The sequence below is a fragment of the Bubalus kerabau genome, chromosome 1, assembly GCF_029407905.1.
Source record: "Bubalus kerabau isolate K-KA32 ecotype Philippines breed swamp buffalo chromosome 1, PCC_UOA_SB_1v2, whole genome shotgun sequence".
Classification (NCBI taxonomy): domain Eukaryota; kingdom Metazoa; phylum Chordata; class Mammalia; order Artiodactyla; family Bovidae; genus Bubalus; species Bubalus kerabau.
The window spans coordinates 255,907,634-255,924,924 of NC_073624.1; positions in this window are offsets into that span (position 1 = coordinate 255,907,634).

The window sequence follows — 17,291 nt, forward strand, 5'->3', positions numbered from 1 at the left end:
CAGTCAACTTCAGTCATGTCCGACCCTTTGCAACCCTATGGACTATAGCCCACCAGACTCCTCTGTCTATGGCATTCTCCAGGCAAGAATACTGGAGTGGGTTGCCATGCCCTCCTTCAGATCTTCCCAACCCAGGGATAGAACCCGGATCTCCTGCATCTCTGGCATTACAGGTGGATTGTTTACCGTTGAGCCACCAGGGAAGCCCTGTGGAAAGCCTACACACAGAGAAATTTGGTTCAGGAACCCAAAACACTAAGAGACAAATTTTAAGTTACATATAACTAGAAAAATAAGCACTCAGACCAGCAAAATTACATACAGAGCCTACACCCAAGGGGAGACTTATATAGAGATGTGGATAGGGTCAGAAGATATAGATGAAGGGTGAAAGTAGGGAGACTGGAGATGTTGGGGTATAGATAAAATAACTCTCCAAAACCAGTTGCACTCTGAGAAAATGCTGAGAATCAGCTTGAGATTTTGTGGACTGGAGCACTGGCTACAGCAAAAATGAAAGGATTTGAAAATGAGCAGAACACAAGGCAGGAGTTTCAGAATGGCACCACTTCTGAATAAATGAAAGTGTCAGGGAGATGCAGCCTTGGAGGCCTGCTGTTAAATGAAAAAAAGGAAGCAAAAGGGCAAAATTATTTCCTGTAAAAACAGAGTACAAAATCAGAAGCCTTCTCCCATCAAAACAAGTGCAAAATTTGTTTTTTAAAAAAAGTACTATTTCACCACATGAAAAAAGAGAATCCCTTTCACCAAAAACCCTAGTTAGCATCCTTAAGTTCTCACTCTGACTATATATAATTGTGTTACTACTACAGGTAAAAAAGGATTTCAAAGTGAATGGCCTATGACAGCATTCATACAAAGTTACCATGAAAATTAATCAGAAATTTAGATTCATAGCATTTCATTTCAGCTGATGAAAATTCTGCTGCCAATAAACACTATCCTGGTAGCAGAAGCAATCTTAATACAATCTAATCTGAATTAAATATTCTTAAACGTTTCCATGTGCTTCCCAGGTGGCTCAGTGATAAAGAATCCACCTGCCAAGCAGGAGACATGGGTTCGATCCCTGGATTGGGAAGATCCCCTGGAGAAGGAAATGTCAGCCCACTACAGTATTCTTGCCTGGGAAATCTCATGGACATAGGAGCCTGATGGGCTATAACCCATGGGGTTGCAAAAGAATCAAACGGGCTGGTGCACTGGGACAACCCAGAGGGATGGAACGGGGAGGGAGGAGGGAGGAGGGTTCAGGATGGGGAACACATGTATACCTGTGGCGGATTCATTTTGATATTTGGCAAAACTAATACAATAAAAAATAAATAAATAAAAGAATTGGAAAAAAAAAAGAATCAAACATGACTTAGCAACTAAACAAAAACAACAATAAATATTTGCAAATAGTAAAGGAAAAAAAAACACTTTGAATTTAAAAATTCAAAAACTTAGAAGTTCTGGTAGGGAGGTATGAAATAACTGACCAAACAGAAGAAAATAAATAAGAAAAAGAGAAAATGATCTTTGAAATTATAAGATATCTAAGGGAAGACAGATTTCCCTGAAATTTAGTAAAGGAACTGAATCAAAGGCATAAAACAGCTGAGAAATAAATACAAAATGACATAAAAAGGTAAAATCCACATAGAGTGAAATGGACAAAATCTTAATTATTTGGTGAGTTTTCAGTTCAGTCGCTCAGTCGTGTCCGACTCTTTGCAACCCCATGAATCACAGCACACCAGGCCTCCCAGTCCATCACCAACTCCCAGAGTTCACTCAAACTCATGTCCATCAGTCAGTGATGCCATACAACCATCTCATCCTCTGTCATCTCCTTCTCCTCCTGCCCCCAATCCCTCCCAGCATCAGGGTCTTTTCCAATGAGTCAACTCTTCACATGAGGTGGCCAAAGTATTGGATTTTCAGCTTCAGCATCAGTCCTTCCAATGAACACCCAGGACTGATCTCCTTTAGGATGGACTGGTTGGATCTCCTTGCAGTCCAAGGGACTCTCAAGAGTCTTCTCCAACACCACAGTTCAAAAGCATCAATTCTTCAGCGCTCAGCTTTCTTCACAGTCTAACTCTCACATCCATACATGACCACTAGAAATGCAAATCTTACCTGTAGAAAGTTCTCTCATACCCATTTCCAGGCAATACCTGTTCAACTCCAAAAGCAGCAGCTCTTTTTATTATTTACCAGATTAGTCTCTTCTACAACTTCACAGGGTATATAATTTCTACATATGATAGTTTCAGAGCACAAAGATGCTTTAGACCTATCCAATACTGTTATTTTAGGATGTGTATATATACCCTATTATATATAAAATGACTATACATTCTCTAACTCCATGGTTCATTGTTCTTCAATTGTATTATGTCATCTGTAACTTCTTAGGTCAGATTTTCTCCAGGAAATGCTTTGAAAATGTTGGAACTGATAGTATTACACAGAACTGATAGCATTTTATATATATATATACGTTTCATTTCAGTTCAGTCACTCAGTCATGTCCGACTCTTTGCGACCCCATGGACTGCAGCACACCAGGCCTCCCTGTCCATCACCAACTCCCAGAGCTTACTCAAACTCATGTCTATTGAGTTAGTGATGCCATCCAACCATCTCATCCTCTGTCATCCCCTCTCCTCCTGCCCTCAATCTTTCCCAGCATCAGGGTCTTTTCCCATGAGTCAGTTCTTCATATCAGGTGACCAAAGTATTGGAGTTTCAACTTTGGCATCAGTCTGTCCAATGAATATTCAGGACTGATCTCCTTTAGGATGGACTGGTTGGATCTCCTTGCAGTCCAAGGGACTCTCAAGAGTCTTCTCCAACACCACAGTTCAAAAGCAACAATTCTTCGGCACTCAGATTTCTTTATAGTCCATCTCTCACATTCATACATGACTACTGGAAAAACCATAGTTTTTATTAGATGGACCTTTGTTGACAAAGTAATGTCTCTGCTTTTTAATATGCTGTCTAGGTTGGTCATAGTTTTTCTTCCAAGGAACAAACATCTTTTAATTTCATGGCTGCAGTCTCCATCTGCAGTGATTTTGGAGCCCCCCAAAATAAAGTCTGACACTGTTTCTGCTGTTTCCTCATCTATTTGCCATGAAGTAATGGGACTGGATTCCATGATCTTAGTTTTCTAAATGTTGAGCTTTAAGCCAACTTTTTCACTCTGCTCTTTCATTTTCATCAAGAGGCTCTTTAGTTCTTCTTCACTTTCTGTCATAAGGGTGGTGTCATCTGCATATCTGAACTTATTGATATTTCTTCTAGCAGTCTTGATTCTAGTTTGTGCTTCATCCAGCCCAGCATTTCGCATAATGTACTCTGCATGTAAGTTAAATAAGCAGGGTGACAATATACAGCCTTGACGTACTCCTTTCCCAATTTGGAACCAGTCTGTTGTTCCATGTCCAGTTCCAACTGTTGCTTCCTGACCTGCTTACATTTCTCAGGAGGCAGGTCAGGTGGTCTGGTATTCCCATCTCTTTTAAGAATTTTCCAAAAAAAAAAAAAATAATAATAAATAAAAGAATTTTCCATAGTTTGTTGTGATCCACACAGTCAAAGGCTATGGGGTAGTTAATAAAGCAGAAGTAGATGTTTTTCTGCAACTCTCATGATCTTTTGATGATCCAACAGATGTTGCTAATTTGATCTCTGGTTCCTCTGCCCTTTCTAAATCCAGCTTGAACATCTGGAAGTTCACAGTTCATGTACTGTTGAAGCCTGGCTTGGAGAATTTTGAGCCTTACTTTGTTATAGTGTGAGATGAGTGCAATTGTGCGGTAGTTTGAGAATTCTTTGGCATTGCCTTTCTTTGGGATTGGAATGAAAACTGACCTTTTCCAGTCCTGTGGCCACTGCTGAGTTTTCCAAATTTGCTGATATATTGAGTGCAGCATTTTAATACAGCATCATCGTTTAGGATTTGAAATAGCTCAACTGGAATTCCATCACCTCCACTAACTTTGTTCATAGTGATGTTTCCCGAGGCCCACTTGACTTCGCATTTCAGAATGTCTGGCTCTAGGTGAGTGATCACACCATCGTGGTTATCTGGGTCATGAAGATCTTTTTTGTATAGTTCTTCTGTGTATTCTTGCCACCTCTTCTTAATATCTTCTGCCTCTGGTAGGTCCATACAATTTCTATCCTTTATTGAGCCCATCTTTGCATGAAATGTTCCCTTGGTATCTCTAATTTTCTTGAAGAGATCTCTAGTCTTCCCATTCTATTGTTTTCCTCTGTTTCTTTCTTTTTTTTTTTTTAAACTTTACATAATTGTATTAGTTTTGCCAAATATCAAAATGAATCCGCCACAGGTATACATGTGTTCCCCACCCTGAACCCTCCTCCCTCCTCCCTCCCCATACCATCCCTCTGGGTCGTCCCAGTGCACTAGCCCCAAGCATCCAGTATCGTGCATCGAACCTGGACTGGCAACTCGTTTCATACATGATATTTTACATGTTTCAATGACATTCTCCCAAATCTTCCCACCCTCTCCCTCTCCCACAGAGTCCATAGGACTGTTTTATACATCAGTATCTCTTTTGCTGTCTCGAACACAGGGTTATTGTTACCATCTTTCTAAATTCCATATATATGCGTTAGTATACTCTATTGGTGTTTTTCTTTCTGGCTTACTTCACTCTGTATAATAGGCTCCAGTTTCATCCACCTCATTAGAACTGATTCAAATGTATTCTTTTTAATGCTGAGTAATACTCCATTGTTTTTCCTCTGTTTCTTTGCATTGATCACTGAGGATGGCTTCTTATCTCTCCTTGCTATTCTTTGGAACTCTGCATTCAAATGGGTACATCTTTCCTTTTCTCCTTTGCCTGTTGTGTCTTGTCTTTCCTCAGGTATTTGTAAGGCCTCCTTAGACAACCATTTTGCCTTTTTGCATTTCTTTTTCTTGGGGATGGTCTTGATCACTGTCTCCTGTACAGTGTCATAAACTTTGGTCCAAAGTTCTTCAGGCATGCTATCTATAAGATCTAATCCCTTGAATATATACATATCAGTTGAGTTCAGTCACTCAGTCGTGTCCACCTTTTTGCAACCACATGAAGACCTGCATGCGATCCCACAGCACGTCAAGCCTCCCTGTCCATCACCAACTCCCAGAGTTTGCCCAAACTCATGTCCATTGAGTTAGTAATGCCATCCAACCATCTCATCCTCTGTTGTCCCCTTCTTCTCCCACCTTCAGTCTTTCCCAGCATCATGGTCTTTTCAAATAAGTCAGCTCTTCGCATCAGGTGGCCAAAGTATTGGAGTTGCAGCTTCAACATCAGTCCTACCAATGAACATCCAGGACTGATGTCCTTTAGGATGGAGTGGTTCAATCTCCTTTTAGTCTAAGGGACTCTCAAGAGTCTCCTCCAACACCACAGTTCAAAAGCATCAATTCTTCGGCACTCAGCTTTCTTCACAGTCCAACTCTTCAACAGTCCAACATCCATACATGACCACTGGAAAAACCTAGCCTTGATTAGACAGAACTTTGTTGGCAAAGTAATGTCTCTGCTTTTGAATATGCTATCTAGGTTGGTCATAACTTTCCTTTCAAGGAGTAAGTGTCTTTAAATTCATGGCTAGAATCACCATCTGCAGTGATTTTGAAACCCAGAAAAATAAAGTCAGCCACTGTTTCCCCATCTATTTGCCATGAAGTGAGGGGACCGGATGCCATGATCTTCATTTTCTGAATGTTGAGCTTTAAGCCAACTTTTCCACTCTCCTCCATCACTTTCCTCAAGAGGCTCCTTAGTTCTTTAGTTTCTGCCACAAGGGTGGTGTCATCTGCATATCTGCGGTTATTGATATTTCTCCCGGCAATCTTGATTCCAGCTTGTGCTTCCTCCAACCCAGCATTTCTCATGATGTACTCTGCATATAAGTTAAATAAGCAGGGTGACAATATACAGCCTTGACACACTCCTTTTCCTCTTTTGAACCAGTCTGTTGTTCCATGTCCAGGTCTAACTGTTGCTTTCTGACCTGCATACAGGTTTAAATCCTATTATATAGAACAATTGAAGCACTATGGACTATGGAGTTACATAATGTATGATCAAGCTATTCAAGATGGTTATTCTCTTATTCTCTGTACTTCCCCTGCTTGACCTGTGCCTGCTTCACCTATACCCTCCTCACAAGACACCTTCCCACATACTTGCCCCCTGTGGCCCCAGCTGCTATTGTTTTTATCAAAGGGGTGGTGAGGGGTGTGCTTCTCTGCTGATTTCCCTGGCAACTAATGACCCAAACTGTCACCTATAACTGGCAGCCTCCCATTTCCCCCAGGAGCAAACACTGCCTCCACGCCCTGCCTGCTGTTCACTGCACATGGTGGGGTGTAGCTTTATGACCTTGCTTCAGGCATGTAAGCTCCTCCATCCATTAAACCATTGATGTCTTCATCCTGGATTTTCCATCTTAAGGCTGAGCAAGTGCAAGCCTTGTAGGTTCGTGGTGTGCAGCCCAACAGAGAATATATGGAGTAAAAGAATCAGCAGCATCAGGTGAGGTGAATTAGAAAAGTTTTTCCTCAGAATTCACTCAGTAAGTAAGTAAGTGTTAGTCGCTCACCCGTGCCTGACTCTTTAAGACCCCATGGACTGCTGCCCACCAGGCTCCTCTGTCCATGAGATTTTCCAGGCAAGGATACTGGAGTGGGCTGCCATTTCCTTCTCCAGGGGATCTTCCCAACCCAAGGATTGAACCCTGGTCCCCTGCACTGCAGGCAGATTCTTTACCAACTGAGCTACAAGGGAAGCCCTCAGAATTCACTCAAGTTGCATGTAAAGACAAGAAAGAACTGACAATGATGAACAGTGACCCTAGTGACTAGCGTAGTCACTGGTAAACAGTAAGTACTCAATTAATATTTGTGGAAGTGAATTATATTGAAGAATATTCCAAATATAGGAATGAGTGTGAATGTAATTTAAGATTTCAGGAAGTGTTAAGAGGACTTTGGTTTAACTGAGTACTCTAAAATGAGACCAGATAAATATGTGTGGCAAAGAGCAAAGGCCTTGGTGGGGTGGGGATGGGAACTAGGAGCGAGGCTTAAGTGGCAACTTGAGGTCTAGGACTGATGGTGAGTATCAGCTCTTTACAAATCTGAGCTTGTGAGTTACAAGAGTAATATTAATTTGTCACTACCTGCCTGATGGCCTAGTAAGAAGAGAAACTGGGAAAGAATAACCAGGAAGAAGTAATCTGAGGGTTTAGTTAGGGTTAGAACATGAAAAGTGGAGGGGTAGAGTATTCAGTATAAGAGAGCTTCATAAGGAAATACAGGAAAATAATGCTTCCCATTGTTTCCAGTTGTCTTGTTTTGAACTTGTCATATCTACCTGCTTTATTAAATTCTTTAGCAATTCTATTTTACGTGTACCTGTACAGAATGCAAAAACTGAGTCTTTACATTGTGAATTGAGAAAGAAATGAGACTACAAAGTTCTCCAAGAGGCAAGCCAATGTGAAAAGTATTTTGGTTCCTCTATCTCTACAGTTAATTAATTCTGGTCTTAAAATCTTAAGGTCTCAACATTGTAAGACCTGTGGTAAAGTCTTTTGATGTCTTGAATACTTAGCACTTTCTCTGGCATTATAAAATAACTTTATAGTACAGTTAATTAAGTGACAGTAAGAGGCAGTACTCTACAGAGAGCTCATTTTAATATTTAATAAGATGAATGTTGAACTCTAAAGTTTAAGGCAGCTCTATTTGCATATGTACATAGGATGTCAGTACTCCATCAAAACAGAACTCTAGTACCCTGCCCAAGGCGTTGCTTGAAAGACACTCATTCATTCATTCCACTCAATATCTACCTAAGTCCTGTGTTTTAAGGTATAGTTAATGATCTTTAAGAAAAATACTAAGAGGAGCAAGATGATATTTCCCTTCTTTCAGGAAAGATAGATACTTAAGCACATGAGTACAAATTAGGATAGAATAAGTACTGGAAATAAGGCTCAAAAAGGACTGTGAAAGCTGAGGGAGCTGGGAACCTAGGAAATCTGAGGCAATTTTGTGGAGTTTGGTTGGGCCTTAAAGTATGGGCAGAATTTGAGGTAATAGAGATATGGAAAAGAGGATGGGTCATATAGGTATAGAGCATATATTTACATGTATTGATATAGATAAACACACATACATATATTTATATAGAGAGAGCTTTACATATACAAATTACACAGATATGTTTATTTATAGGAAATTCCTTAAACTCCTCTTTAATGCTCAAGGTAAACTTTTCGTTTATTTTACAGATGGTTTAAAGCAATACAGAAAGATTCAGTTCAGTTCAGTCACTCAGTCGTGTCCGACTCTTTGCAACCCCATGAATTGCAGCACACCAGGCCTCGCTGTCCATCACCAACTCCCTGAGTTCAACCAAACTCATGTCCATCGAGTTGGTGATGCCATCAGGCCATCTCATCCTCTATTGTCCCCTTCTCCTCCTGCCCCCATCCCTCCCAGCATCAGAGTCTTTTCCAATGAGTCAACTCTTCGCATGAGGTGGCCAAAGTATTGGAGTTTCAGCTTTAGCATCATTCCTTCCAAAGAACACCCAGGACTGATCTCCTTTAGAATGGACTGGTTGGATCTCCTTGCAGTCCAAGGGACTCTCAAGAGTCTTCTCCAACACCACAGTTCAAAAGCATCAATTCTTCGGCACTCAGCTTTCTTCACAGTCCAACTCTCACATCCATACATGACCACTGGAAAAACCATAGCCTTGACTAGACGGACCTTTGTTGGCAAAATAACGTCTCTGCTTTTGAATATGCTCTCTAGGTTGGTCATAACTTCCTTTCAAGGAGTAAGCGTCTTTAAATTCATGGCTGCAATCACCATCTGCAGTGATTTTGGAGCCCAAAAAAAACCCTAAGTCTGCCACTGTTTCCACTGTTTCCCCATCTATTTTCCATGAAGTGATGGAGCCAGATGCCATGATCTTCGTTTTCTGAATGTTGAGCTTTATGCCAGTTTTTTCACTTTCCTCTTTCACTTTCATCAAGAGGCTTTTTAGTTCCTATTCTCCTATTACTTAGGTATAAACATTAAATCTCAAAATTTGGAATACTAAGCCACTAAGCTCTGGTTGTTATGACAACGTATTTTGTATAGTTTGTAAGCAGTGATGATAGACTCCAAAAATATCACATTGTTAGAAGGAGTCTTAAGACAAAACTTTGGACTTCTGTGCCCTGGAATCAAACTGATCTTCAATTTGCAAATGTGAAAAACATCCAAAGTAACAAACAGAAAAACATGTTAAGAGAATTTTAAAAGGCTAAAATTCAACTTCTAAAATGTAGCCTATGAGAAATAAAACTGATCATTAATAAGGAATTGAAACGAGTCGCGGATTTAGAAATAATTTTTGGCCACATTTGTTTTTATTTAGTGTCTATAGTCATAGAAATATATATCTTTGAATTGCTCTCAGGATAATTTAAGCAGATACTTCAGTATTTTAACTTTTTAATCTGTGTGTATTTGTGTGTGTGTATACACACATATATGTCTCACAATTATTTCAAAAGTATGAATAAGAAAATTGATGGGTCTTTGAGTACATTAAGAATTTCCTAGGGAAGGGAGACCATGGTCTGAAACAATGAAAGATTGTAATCACACCTAGGATGTGGTAGAGACAAACTAGTTGGTCATTTCAGACTGTGTTTCATGAGAGGTATGTACCAAGAAGTATATAACAGGGTCTTTTTCTTTAGAAAAGCCCCTGATGCTGGAAAAGATTGAAGGCAGGAGGAGAACATGACAACAGAGGAAGAGCTGGTTGAATAGAGTCACTGACTTAATGGACAATAGCCTCTGCAAGCTCTGGCCAATGAGGAAGAACAGGGAAGTTTGGCATGCTTCAGTCCATGGGGCTGCAAAGAGTCAGACATGACTGAACTATTGAACAACAACAATAAATATACCAATATGATGACTGAATGGATCCAGAAACTAGACATCACATTTAATCATTCAATTGTGCCATTTTATTTGTGTAGTGGTAAAAAAAAAAATCACATTAAGACTGACTTACAAATGGGAATGACAATTTATTGGTGCAGACATAGTATTCTGCACATACCGTCTTAGGAGGAAAACTTACTGGAGAGATTAAGTTATTATAAAAGTGTGCTTTGCTTGTTAGAGAAAATAAAATTTTAAAACAAAATAATTTTAAGCATCAGATTATAAAGTACAGTGAAGTGAAAGTGTTAGTCACTCAGTCAAGTCCAACTCTGAGACCCCATGATGTCCTGTAGCCCACCAGGCTCCTCTGTCCATGGAATTCTCCAAGCAAGAATACTAGAGTGTCTAGCCATTCCCTTCTCTAGAGGATCTTCCCAACCCATGGAGCAAACCCAGGTCTCCTGCCTTGCAAGCAGATTCTTTACTGTCTAAGCCACCAGGGAAACCCATAAATTTCAATACACCTGGTTTTAATATTCAAGATCAACTAATGCTAACTGAGAAATAACTACTGAATTTTGGGTTCTTCACACATCTGTTGTATGTTGTACCATAGTACAAGGAAGAATTAATATTTCTTTTCTTTTTATAATATATTATGCAGTAAACTAAGCTGTTAATGTTAACTGAGAAGAAATATTTATGAAAGTGAAAGTGGAGAGTGAAAAAGTTGGCTTTAAGCTCAACATTCAGAAAACGAAGATCATGGCATCCAGTCCCACCACTTCATGGGAAATAGATGGGGAAACAGTGGAAACAGTGTCAGACTTTATTTTTCTGGGCTCCAAAATCACTACAGATGGTGACTGCAGCCATGAAATTAAAAGACGTTTATTCCTTGGAAGGAAAGTTATGACCAACCTAGATAGCATATTCAAAAGCAGAGACATTACTTTGCCAACAAAGGTCCGTCTAGTCAAGGCTATGGTTTTTCCTGTGGTCATGTATGGATGTGAGAGTTGGACTGTGAAGAAGGCTGAGCGTCGAAGAATTGATGCTTTTGAACTGTGGTGTTGGAGAAGACTCTTGTGAGTCCCTTGGACTGCAAGGAGATCCAACCAGTCCATTCTGAAGGAGATCAGCCCTGGGATTTCTTTGGAGGGAATGATGCTAAAGCTGAAACTCAAGTACTTTGGCCACCTCATGCGAAAAGTTGATTCATTGGAAAAGACCCTGATGCTGGGAGGGATAGGGGGCAGGAGGAGAAGGGGACGACAGAGGATGAGATGGCTGGATGGCATCACTGACTCGATGGACGTGAGTCTGAGTGAACTCCGGGAGTTGGTGATGGACAGGGAGGCCTGGCGTGCTGCGATTCATGGGGTCACAAAGAGTCAGACACGACTGAGTGACTGATCTGATCTGATCTGATATTTTGTTACCTTTTTATGCTATTACTGATTTTCCTTCACTCAATCTTAAAATTGGCCCTTGTTCCTGATTATGAGTTTGTGCTTACTTAGCCTTTGCCTCTTCAGGATGTTGTGTTAGCAGTAGATTGAGCAATGGATTTACTAAAATGCATGTAATAAAGCTATAAATGTTGATGGCACAGGGTTCTGTGTCTCAAAGAAAGCATGCATACTAATGAAACTAAAAATATAGCTCATTCTAATCTTTTGTATATATAGTGTTTTTCCAATAGCCATATATGGATGTGAGAGTTGGACTATAAAAAAAGCTGAGTGCCGAAGAATTGATGCTTTTGAACTGTGGTGTTGGAGAAGACTCCTGGGGTCCCTTGGACAGCAAGGAGATCCAACCAGTCCATCCTAAAGGAGATCAGTCCTGGGTGTTCATTGGAAGGACTGATGTTGAAGCTGAAACTCCAATACTTTGGCAGCCTGACGAGAAGAGCTGACTCATTTGAAATGACCCTGATGCTGGGAAAGATTGAAGGCAGGAGGAGAAGGGGATGACAGAGGATGAGATGGTTGGATGGCATCACCGACTGAATGGACATGAGTTTGGGTAGATTCCTGGAGTTGGTGATGGACAGGGAGGCCTGGTGTGCTGTGGTCCATGGAGTCGCAGAGTCGGACACAACTGAGCAACTGAACTGATGTTTATTTTATAATTGAGAATATGGGGAGGACTGATAACATTTTATAAACAGGAAAGTTTAGGAATATCTAGGCAAGAATTTAGTAGTATTATTAAACAACTGAACTTAATCTTCAAAATAACATTATGGCGTATATAGTCATTCATTCATTTAACATATACTTGTTGCATACCTACTAGATTCAATATATTGATCTAAGAGCTGGATATACATCAGTGAACAAAACAGGGTAAAATCCCTGCTTTTGTTAAGTTTGCATATCAAAGGGTAAAGAGAGATAACAAATATTGACCATAATGAGAAAATTACATAATATCTTAGAAGTTAAAAGGCCATAGGGAAAAAATAATAGAACTGGGGCAGAGTGATTGTGGGTAGGGTATGGAGAGGTAAGTTTTAAGTTTTTAAAAAGTGATCAGCGTAGGCCTTATTGAGAAGTTAACATTTAAGCAAAAGCTTGAGATATTTGGAATAATAGTGTTCTTAAGGAAAGAGTTTGTCTTTTGGGTTTAAGGAACAGCAAAGATGTCAGAGTAGCCAGAGCAAAGCAGTGAGAGAGTCTAGTTAGAGTGAGGTCTCAGGGGGCTAGGCAGGTAGAACCTTGTCAGCCTTTGTAAGAACCATGTCTTATACTCTGAATGAGAAGGGGAGTTGCTGGATCAGTTTAGATGAGAGAAGTGACAGCATCTGACCTGAATTTTCAAAGGTTCACTGTGGCTGCAGCATTGAGAACAGACAGTAGGGAGCAAGAGCAAAGGAGCAGCATCTGGCAGTGTTCAGATGAATAATGATGGGGACTTGGAGAGATATATTTTGAAGGTAGAGCTAACAGGATTTCTTGAAAAGGATTTCCTAGCAAATTACCTGTTAAAGGATGAGAGATAGAAGAAAGATACTTTTTAACATATTAAGAAACTGTGGCTCAGAGAGTACCCAAGTGTGTCCAAGGATATGTACCTATTAAATGATATATGGACATTTACATTCATGTCTCACCCTTGCCACAGCAGCTCTTAGTCACACAGGATAGGGAAGGAAAAAAGTGGAGGGATACTATACAATGACTCACTCCCTCCCCTCCAAAATAAGTACCTTTTGTAACTAATTTCTCTTTTTATGTCTCTACATCCTCTGAGTCTCACTTATTTCTCTGTTTTTGTCAGATAGTATTTGCTTGCCTCCTCCAGTTTTCAATATATCACTTAGCAGTTGAATCTTATCAAGGCTAAGATAAATACTCTTATTTTGAGCCAAACCTATCCTGATAACATAATTATGAGGAAAAAAATAAGCTATTGAAAAGGCTCTGTCAAAAGTCTTAGAAGGAAAATGCTTCTTATTTTCAATTTTTGATATGGAAATTAGTATGTGCTTTTCATCCATAAACATATTGTTTATATGTCATTTAAATTCACAATACCTACAAATACTTTAAGTAAGTAAGTGTTAGTCGCTCAGTTGTGCCCGACTCTTTGTGATCCCATGGACTGCAGCCCACCAGGCTCCTCTGTCCATAAGATTTTCCAAGCAAAGATACTGGAGTGGGTTGCCATTTCCTTCTCCAGGGGATCTTCCCAACCCAGGGATTGAACCTGGGTCTCCTGCACTGTAGGCAGATTCTATACCAACTGAGCTACAAGGGAAACCCAAATACTTTAACTATACACTATTAAGAGCTGGAAAATTATAACTAGGCATGCTTCAGATATTCATTTCTAGATGTCCAACTAAGTTACAGGTGAAAAAACAAACAGCATGTGAAATGCCATAATAATATGCATAACTGATATAAGAAATACAATCACTATTTATTTACCTAAAGTTTTGAGTATATGGGTTTTATGGGAGAAAAAAAAAACGTTACTTTTATTATTTTCATTGGCAAGTCTAATCTCAAGGCAGAATATTAGAGGTTTAAAGACAGACCCCTGTGGCTCTGTATTGATGAGCCAAATTCAAAATGAACAGACTAAAGTGACGGACAAGTTCATGTTGTTTCATGCTGTGTTCTGCTAGGCTTTCTGTTTACAAAACGAGGAATCTTTGGCACAGGGTACACCAAAGAGTCATGTTCATAAAATCCTGATTCCTCAAGAGAACCTTGTATCTCCCTTGAAACCTGAATTAGAATCTACATGAGTTAGAATTCACATTAGAAAGATATTTTCTACAGCTGGTATTTAGATCTCTGTTTAGTTTCACTTAATGATATAATAATTACCTTAGCTTGAGAGTTTTAGCCTTTAAAGGAAAAAAAAAAAACTGAACTTTCTCTTGGTCTTTAGATACCAATTCCAATTTAGAGTCAGTTTGAATGACAACTGCTGGAGGTTATCACTGGAGAAAAGTATAGTAAAAGTGACAGTGGAAGCCAAGCCTGGGGAGGCGGTTGTCCCCTGAAGGCACATTCTAGGTCAAGACCATGTAGCTAAGTTACTCTAAATTATCATACTAAGACTGTGTCAGACTCCCGAGGAGTCAGCAGCTGAAATTTTCAGAGGCTGAAAATTTCTCACCCTCTTCTAGAGACTGGCTTTTTCAGAATTTATCCAAGGAAGTTCCCTTCCTTCACTAGCAGCTTACTACTTCTTTGAAGATCCCTCACATTGAAACATGTCAGACACTTGTTAGAAATATTTGAATTGATATATAGACACCTTTGGATAACAAGTCCTCAGAAATCATTGTAATGGTTTTGGATGAACACAATACAAAACCCTCGGTCTGACATGCTTAGCCCTCAAAAATATATATATGCAGGCTACCTTTTCAGGCTCATCTTTTCTATTTTCTTATAACTATGCTTTTCTTTTGCCAGATTAGCCTGATCTTTTAACCCTTTTATTATTCAGATGAGGGTTGACCATCATAAAGGTAAGGAAGTAAAATTTCCCTGGATTTCTCAGTGCTCCTGCTGCCTTTTACATTCTAAGAGAAGGGAAAATAGATACAAAGTTAGAGAATGTCTGTTTTCATGCCTCTTAGCATATAAAAAGCAAATTCTGATACCACAAAAATTAGCTTTGTAGTCGCTTACTAGTTAATTTCTTTGATTTGAAAGGATGAAACTCTTATCTTTCAAGAAGACCAATTGTTAAAGCCTGGACCGTGTCCCTAGCCTAAGTCCCAAGGTACCTGGAAGACTAGAGGGCTCTCTCAGGAATTTACATGTCAAAGGGATAAAGATCCAGAAGTTGAAGACCTCTCTAGGTAGGTGGGTTTTAAAAGCTGAAATCTGGCTCAGCTATTTGGCTTCCAACATTCCACTCTAAGGTAAGGACTAAGGCAAATGGGGTCCAGTGTATTTATTACATACTGTGAGGAATTTACTGAGAAATCTGTCTCTGACCCAGAACACCTAATGTGTGCATTCCAGATAAAATGAATAAAAAGGGACATTGAAAATGTAACAGTAATGAAACAAAATAATCCCCAAATCAAATAGTTTAACAAAACAAAACAAAAAAATTTCTTCCTCATGATGATTATTCATTAGGTTGGGTGGGAGAGGTCTGCTTCTTGCTCAGTGACCCAGAATGACAAAGGTTCTGCCCTCTCACGGCACCATCACCACAGTAAAGTCCTAGGACCTGCTGTGGCAGGGGACGAGAACGCAGGAGACGTGGTGTGGAAGACGCAAGTGCCAGGCTTCTACCAAGAGTTATATCACTTTTCATCAGACATCATTGGCCAGAACAAGTTACATGGCCCTGCCCAGCTACAAGGAGGCTGGGAAATCTTGGGGAGGATGTGAAAATTAATATGTTGTAAATATCTAGACTGTATCTTGGCTCCATACTGAATGTTCCATGGGCTCTTGACAAAGAGGAAAACAGAGTATTAATCTAAGCAATGGCTAACCCAAGACCTTTAATTTTTCCCTTGATGAAACTCTCCACCTTCTCAACCCCTTAACATATGACAAACTTTCATTTCCTGTCAAGACCTAATCACTCATTTGGAATACTGACACTTGTTAAAGTGCTTGCTGAAGGACTACCATTGAATCCTAATCTGAGGTGGAACTAGTGGTAAAGGATTCGCCTGCTAATGCAGGAGACACAAGAGATGCAGATTCCATCCCTGAGTGAGGAAGATCCCCTGGAGGAGGGCATGGCACCCCATTCCAGTATTCTTGCCTAGAGAATCCCATGATCAGGGGAGCCTGTCGACTTACAGGCCATAGGGTCACAAAGAGTTGGACACGACTGAAGCAACATAGCACACATGCTAGCAAAGTGTGGGATCATAAATTTCAAGAATGGCTTAGTTTTTGTTCTGACCATATTTCTCTATCACATTGCTGCTCAATTTCTTTTTGTCAACTGATAGATACATAGCTTTGTTTTATGTGTGTTTCTGTTCAAAGATAATCTTATTAAATACATATTATTGGTTCGTTAACACTGAATGAGGAGCAACAACACTATAATTCTTGCTAAACAAATGGAGAAGGAAATGGCAACCCACTCCAGTATTCTTGCCTGGAAAATCCCATGGATGGAGGAACCTGGTAGGCTACAGTCCATGGGGTCGCAGAGTCAGACACGACTGAGCTTCACTTCACTTCAAACAAAGTTTATCTAAAACATGTATTTTCCTGTGAGGTACAGCACAGCTTTCCTGGCTTAGGAACACTAGAGAGTACTTCAGCATATCTTGAGGGCTATGTTAGGCAAAATCACCAACACAAAACGCAAAAATGCCGAAAACATGGCACTTAACAGCTCCCCCACCAAAAGGACACTTTTTTTACAGTGTGATATTTGAAACCAGGCGGTGTCATCTTGTCAGCTGGGAATGTGTATATCCTGTAATTCAAAAGTTTTGACACTTTGTGCATGTCTATAAATGATGTGAAAATGCCATGAGTATTGATTTTGAGGTTACAAATACATAAAATTTTAAGTACAGAAACCACAAATAGTGAGAATTGACTCTGTTTGCAAAGACACTGAAAATGAAATAGACACCACCATTGCTGGGTATAGGTAACCACGCTTTGCCCTTTCTCTGTAGTTAAAAGCAGAAACTGAACAACTTTGGTGAGATATTTTGTGAAATGATTCAAAACACAAAAGTTTGAGGCTAGATGATTTTTAAAATCCCTACAAACGCTGAGATTTTAAGACTTTGTTTTGTGCAGATTATATACCA